The 7,417-nt window shown below is 37.3% G+C and overlaps 1 protein-coding gene across 1 annotated transcript in view; it reads right to left on the bottom strand.

Moving 5' to 3' along the window:
* Positions 1–472: 472 nt before the first annotated feature.
* The window catches only part of LOC101338541 (membrane cofactor protein-like), a 54,290-nt gene continuing 47,345 nt past the window's right edge, over positions 473–7,417 (bottom strand). Inside the window, exon 11 of the mRNA XM_073802687.1 lies at positions 473–627. The gene's annotated coding sequence lies outside the window, so the exon portion shown is untranslated. The remainder of the gene's footprint in view (positions 628–7,417) is intronic.

Raw genomic sequence — 7,417 nt, 5'->3', positions numbered from 1 at the left:
ATATATATATATATATATATATATATATACCTATATATCTCTCACATTTTCTTTATCCATTCAACCATCACTGAACACTTAGGTTCTTTCCATGTCGTGGTTGTTGTAAATAATGCTGCAATACACAGGGAGGTGCAGTTATCTCTTCATAGGGTGATTTCGTTTCCTTCGGATATATACCTATTGTGGAATTGCTGAATCATATGGTGGCACTATTATTTTTTTTTTTTTGCGGTACGCGGGCCTCTCACTGTTGTGGCCTCTCCCGTTGCGGAGCATAGGCTCCAGACGTGCAGGCTCAGCGGCCATGGCTCACGGGCCCAGCCGCTCCGTGGCATGTGGGATCTTCCCGGACCGGGGCATGAACCCATGTCCCCTGCATCGGCAGGCGGACTCTCAACCACTGCACCACCGGGGAAGCCCCGGTGGCACTATTTTTAATTTTTTGAGTAACATGTATACTGTTTTCCATAGTTGCTGTATGAATTTACTGTAGATCTTAACATATTAATAGAATCAAAAGATAAACTGACACATGGGTTTGTGGAAAATAATTAGTGCTTCTGCACTGATCGACTGGTTGTTTTTTTCTGGTGAGTGGTGGGTCCGGCACCAACTTCCTTTTTCCTACAAGGACAGACAAGAAGATAGCATCAGAGGTGAACATAATTAAGTACAGAAATTAAACTCCAGAAGCACAGTTACAAAATGGACAATGAAAAAGTATTTATAACAGTAAGAGTCACTGAACTAGGAAATAAATAATTCTTTTAAAGTAATTTCAAATGTTCAATTAGTCTCACTCCAGGAACCCTTTTTCTATCCCTGTATTATATTTCTGATTCCCTCCAAAACAAGAAATAGAATAGCCTCATATACTTAGTAAATATTCCCTTATTTTAGTTTAGGGCCGGTGAGAAAGACTAGAGAGAAGTACATGTTTTCCCTAAATACAATTTTAATTCTGGCTCTGAGATGAAACCTTTAAAAAGGTAACAATTCCAGTGGTGTTCAAGTTCAGTAATGCCTCATTTACCCCTCACTGTCAAGAAAATCATGTGTTCTGGTTAGAGAGTCTCCTAAGTAACTGAAACTCACATCACACTTATTTTTTGTAACAACAGACAGCTTTCTAAAATCTATTACTCAAGTCCAGCATTGTCCATAGAAATATAATGTGAGTCACACAGGTAATTTTGAATTTTGTAGAAGCAACATTAAAAAAAGGAAAAGAAGTAGGAAAACTAGTTTTAAATTTTTTACTTAACCCAATACCCATGGATTGTACATTCCTTTGCACTAAGTCTTTGAATCTGGTGTGTAGTGTGCACTAAGTCTTTGAATCTGGTGTGTAGTGTGCTCATCTTACAAAGGATGAGCCACTTCTGATGTCCTCGGCAGCCACTCAGAGCTACTGACTCTGGAGCTGGAAAACGCAGTTCCAGTTCCTACTTAGGAAACTGACTACAATAGACAGACTACAACCAAATGGGGACCCGTCAGTTATTTACAGTATGCCTGCCCCAGCTAACACTTCAGGGTGCCTACCCCATGTAAGAGCTGACTGTGTTAATTTTGGAGACTTTCATATTTCTCTTGGTGAGGGAGGCATCACTATGAACGAGCACTGTCACAGCACAATACTTGTTATATAGCAGTTTCCTCAAGAATATTGTGGAGAGTGATTCAATATTTAGGCCTGTCACTGACTCTTCTAAGACCAGTATATTTTTCTATTTTGAAGCAATACTTATTTTTTCTAGTAGTAATGGAATCTTTTTTTAAAAAAACAGAATTAAAAATTGAAATCCAATATATGAGAAAGATAAATAAGCATTAATATAAACTTAAAGAAACATTCATTTGATATAACAATGAAGCTCTTTGAAGATGATTAAAATGTGGAAGTGAATTACTAATTATATATTACCTTCAGCATTCATTAAGTTAACTTCAAGTATTTACAGAAAACTTGAAGCTCATGGACTTCTGAAAACTGCTTTTCTGGTTGGCTTTATCCTCAAAGGAATCCTTAGAGAACGAAGCAGATACGTAGGGCTGGGTAGGCCCACACTGCCATTCTAGTTGTTATGTTTGTCTTCCCCTTTGCCCCTGTGATCAAAGACACCACTTTGCTTTTACAAAGAAACTGCCCTTCTTATTGGCCTTTGTAGAATCTGTTCCCAAACTCGTGACTGTAACCTAGGGTAGTGCCTCACATTATAATTGGTGGGAAACATATCTCCTCTTCCCAAGTTTGCAGACACACATTCTGGCACAAAAGAGGAACATCCACAAAAAAAAAAAATCATAAGAGAATACTAGAATAATTATATGTGACAAACTGGACAACCCAGAAGAAATGAACACGTTTCTAGAAACATATAGCCCTCCAAAACTGAATGAAGAAGAAATAGATAATTTAAACAGACCTATAGCTAGAAGTAAAATAGAATTGATAATTTAAAAACTCCCTGCAAACAGAAGTCCAGGACTGTATGGCTTCACTTGGGAATTCTACCAAACATACAAAGAACTTATACAGATCCAGAACACTCCCAAAGTCATTTTATGAAGCCACCATCACCCTGATACCAAAACCAGACAAAGACACTACCAAAAAAGAACATTACAGGCCAATATCTTTTTGAATATAGATACAAAAATTCTTAACACAATATCAGCAACCAAATTCAACACATAAAAAATCATACACCACGACCAAGTTGGATTCTCCCCAGGGACACAAGGATGGTTCAACATACACAAATCATTCAATGCAACACACCACATCAATAAAAGAAGTGGAAAAAAACCACGTGATCATCTCAATAGATGCAGAAAAAGCATTTGATAAAATTCAACATCCATTCATGATAAAAACTCTTACCAAAGTGGGTATAGAGGGAACATATCTCAACTTAATAAAAGCTATTTATGACAAACCTACAGCCAACATAATACTCAGTGGTGAAAAGTTGAAAGCCTTCTCACTAAAATCTGGAACAATACAAGGATGCTCCCTCTCACCATTTCTATTCAATATAGTACTGGAAGTCCTAGCCACAGCAATCATACAGGAAAATAAAATGTATCCTAATTGGAAGGGAAGTAAAACTGTCATTATACGTAGATAACAGGGTTATTATATATAAAGAAAACCCTAAAGAGTCCACACAAAAATTACTAGAACTGATAAACAAATTTAGCAAGGTAGCAAGATACAAGATTAACGTATAAAAATCTGTTGCATTTCTTCACACTAACAATATCAGAAAGGGAAAGTAAAAAAAAAAAAAATCCCTTTAAAAATTGCATCAAAAAAATAAAATACTTAGAAATAAACCTGACCTAGTAGGTAAAAGACTTATATGCTGAGAACTATAAAACATTGATAAGGGAAATTGATGATGATTTAAAGAAATGAAAAGATACTCCATGCTCTTGAAATGGAAGAATCACTATTGTTAAAATGACCATACTACCCAAAGCAACCTACAGATTTAATGTGATACTTATCAAATTACCCATGATATTTTTCACAGAACTACAACAAATAATCCTAAAATTTATATGGAACCATAAAAGATCCAGAATTTCCAAAGCAATCCTGAGGGAAAAGAACAAACCTGGAAGCATAACCCTCCCAGAATTCAGACACTACTACAAAGCTATAGCAATCAAACAGCATGTATTGGCACAAAAACAGATATATGGATCAACAGAACAGAATAGAGAGCCCAGAAATAAACCACACACCTATGGTCAATCTTTGACAAAGAAGGCAATAATATTAAATGAAGAAAAGACAATCTCTTTGGCAAGTGGTGGGTGTTTGGAAAGCTGGACAGTCACATGTAAATCAATGAAGCTAGAACACTCCCTTACACCATACACAAAAATAAACTCAAAATGGCTTAAAGGCTTAAATATAAGACATTACACCATAAGGGTGAGCTGTGACAGGGCGAGAGAGAGTCATGGGCATATACACAGTAACAAACGCAGTAAGGTAGATAGCTAGTGGGAAGCAGCCGCATGGCACAGGGATATTGGCTCGGTGCTTTGTGACAGCCTGGAGGGGTGGGATGGGGAGGGTGGGAGGGAGGGAGAGGCAACAGGGAAGACATATGGGAACATATGTTTATGTATGACTGATTCACTTTGTTATAAAGCAGAAACTAACACACCATTGTAAAGCAATTATACCCCAATAAAGATGTTAAAAAAAAAAAAAAAAAAAAAAAAAAAAAAAAAACTCCTAGCAGAGAACATAGGCAAAAAGTTCTCTGACATAAATTGTGCCAATGTTTTCTTAGGTCAGTCTCCCAAGGCAATATGAATAAAAGCAAAAATAAACAAATGGGACCTAATCAAAGTTATAAACTTTTGCACAGAAAAGGAAACCATAAACAAAATGAAAAGACAACCTACGGAATGGGAGAAGATATTTGTAAATGATGTGACTCACAAGGGATTAAATTCCAATATATACAAACATCTCATACAACTCAATAACAGACAAACAGTGCAATCAAAAAATGGGTGGAAGACCTAAATAGACATTTCCCAAAGAAGACATACAGATGGCCAATAGGCACATGAAAAGATACTCAACATCGCTAATTATCAGAGAAACGCAAATCCAAACTCCAATAAGGTATCACCTCACACTGGTCAGAATGACCATCATCAAAAAATCTATACATAATAAATGCTGGAGAGTTGTGAAGAAAAAGGAACCCTCCTACACTGTTGGTGGGGATGTAAATTGGTGCAACCACTACAGAGAACAGCATGGAGGTTCCTTAAAAACCTAAAAACAGAGTTTCCATATGACCCAGCAATCCCACTCCTGGGCATATAACCAGAAAAAACTCTAATTCAAAAAGATATATGCACCCCAATGTTCACAGCAGCACTATTTACAATAGCAAAGACATGGAAGCAACCTAAATGTCCATCAACAGATGAATGGATAAAGAAGATGTGGTATATATATATATATATATATATATATATATATATATATATACACACAATGAAATACTACTCAGCCATAAAAAAGAACGAAATAATGCCATTTGCCACAACATGGATGGACCTAGAGATTATCATACTAAGTGAAGTAAGACAGAGAAAGACAAATATCATATGATATCACTTAAATGTGGAATCTAAAATATGGTACAAAAGAACTTGTGTACAGTACAGAAACAGACACACAGACAGGAAACAAACTTATAGTTACCAAAGAGGAAATGGGGAGAGGGATAAATTAGGAGTTTGAGATTAGTACATACAAACAACTATACATAAAATAGATAAACAACAATGTCCAAATCTTTGGTGCAGGGAACTATATTCAATATCTTGAATATAATATATATTATATTATATATAATGACATATTATGTAATAACATATTATGGAAGTAATAACATATTATGGAAAAGAATATGAAAAATAATATACAATTGTATAACTGAACCACTTTACTGTACAGCAGAAATTAATACAACATTGTAAATCAAGGATACTTCAATCAGCACTCCCTCTTGCGAGAGCACCAGAATCACAACTAACTGCTGAACAATCATCGACAGGAAGACACTGGAACTCATCAAAAAAGACACCCCGCATCCAAAGAAAAAGGAAACCCACAATGAGATGGTAGGAGGGGCGCAATCACAATAAAATCAAATCCCATAACTGCTGGGAGGGTGACTCACAAACTGGAGAACAATTATACCACAGATGTACACCCACTGGAGGGAAGGTTCTGAGCCCCACGTCAGGCTTCCCAACCTGGAGGTCTGGCGATGGGAAGAGGAATTCCCAGAGAATCAAACTTTGAAGGCTAGTGGGATTTGATTGCAGGACTTTGACAGGACTGGGGGAAACAGAGACTCCACACTAGAAGGGCACACACAAGGTAGTGTGTGCATCAGGTCCCAGGGGGAAGGAGCAGTGACACTATAGGAGATTGAAACAGACCTATATGCTAGTGTTGGAGGGTCTCCTACAGAGGGGTGCTGGCTGTGGATCACCGCAGGGACAAGGACACTGGCAGCAGAAGTTCTGGGAAGTTCTTCTTGGCATGAGCCCTCCTGAAGTCCACCATTAGCCCCACCAAAGACCCTGTAGCCTCACTCATCAGCAGAAAAGCAGATTAAAGTTTTACTGAGCTCTGCCCACCAGAGCAATACCCAGCTCTACCCACCAACAGTCCCTCCTATCAGAAAGACTGCAAAAGCCTCTTAGATAGCCTCATCCACCAGAGGGCAGACAGCAGAAGCAAGAACTACAATCCTGCAGTCTGTGGAACAGAAACCACATTCACAGAAATATAGACAAAATGAAAGGGCAGAGGACTATATACCAGATGAAGGAACAAGATAAAATCCCAGAGAAACAACTAAATGAAGTGGAGATAGGAAACCTTCCAGAAAAATAATTCAGAATAATGATAGTGAAGATGATCCAGGACCTCGGAAAAAGAAGGGAGGCAAAAATCGAGAAGATGCAAGAAATGTTTAACAGAGACATTTAATTCAGAAGAATTAAAGAACAAACAAACAGAGATGACCAATACAATAACTGAAATGAAAACTACACTAGAAGGAATCAATGGCAGAATAACTGAGTCAGAAGAACGGATAAGTGACCTGGAAGACAGAATGGTGGAATTCACTGCTGCGGAACAGAATAAAGAAAAAAGAATGAAAAGAAATGAAGACAGACTAAGAGACCTCTGGGACAACATTAAACGTAACAACATTCACATAATAGGGGTCCCAGAGGAGAAGAGAGAGAGAAAGGACCCGAGAAAATATTTGAAGAGATTATAGTTGAAAACTTCCCTAACATGGGAAAGGAAATAGCCACCCAAGTCCAGGAAGCAGAAGTTAAGTCTAAAGTTAGCAGAAGAAAAGAAATAAAAATCAGAGCAGAAATAAATGAAATAGAAACAAAGAAAACAATGGCAAAGATCAATAAAACTAAAAGCTGCTTCTTTGAGAAGATAAACAAAATTGATAAACCATTCACCAGACACATCAAGAAAAAGAGGGAGAGGACTCAAATCAATAAAATTAGAAATGAAAAAAGAGAAATTACAACAGACATCGAAGAAATACAAAGCATCCTAAGAGACTACTACAAGCACCTCTATGCCAATAAAATGGACAACCTGGAAGAAATGGACAAATTCGTAGAAAGGAATAACCTCCCAAGCCTGAACCAGGAAGAAATAGAAAATATGGACAGACCAATCACAAGTAATGAAATTGAAAATGTGATTAAAATTCTTCCAACAAACAAAAGTCCAGGACCAGATGGCTTCACAGGGGAATTCTATCAAACATTTAGAGAAGAGCTAACACACATCCTTCTCAAACTCTTCCAAAAAACTGCA

The sequence above is a fragment of the Tursiops truncatus genome, chromosome 1, assembly GCF_011762595.2.
Source record: "Tursiops truncatus isolate mTurTru1 chromosome 1, mTurTru1.mat.Y, whole genome shotgun sequence".
NCBI lineage: Eukaryota > Metazoa > Chordata > Mammalia > Artiodactyla > Delphinidae > Tursiops > Tursiops truncatus.
This window is presented reverse-complemented; position numbering and strand designations above follow the sequence as displayed.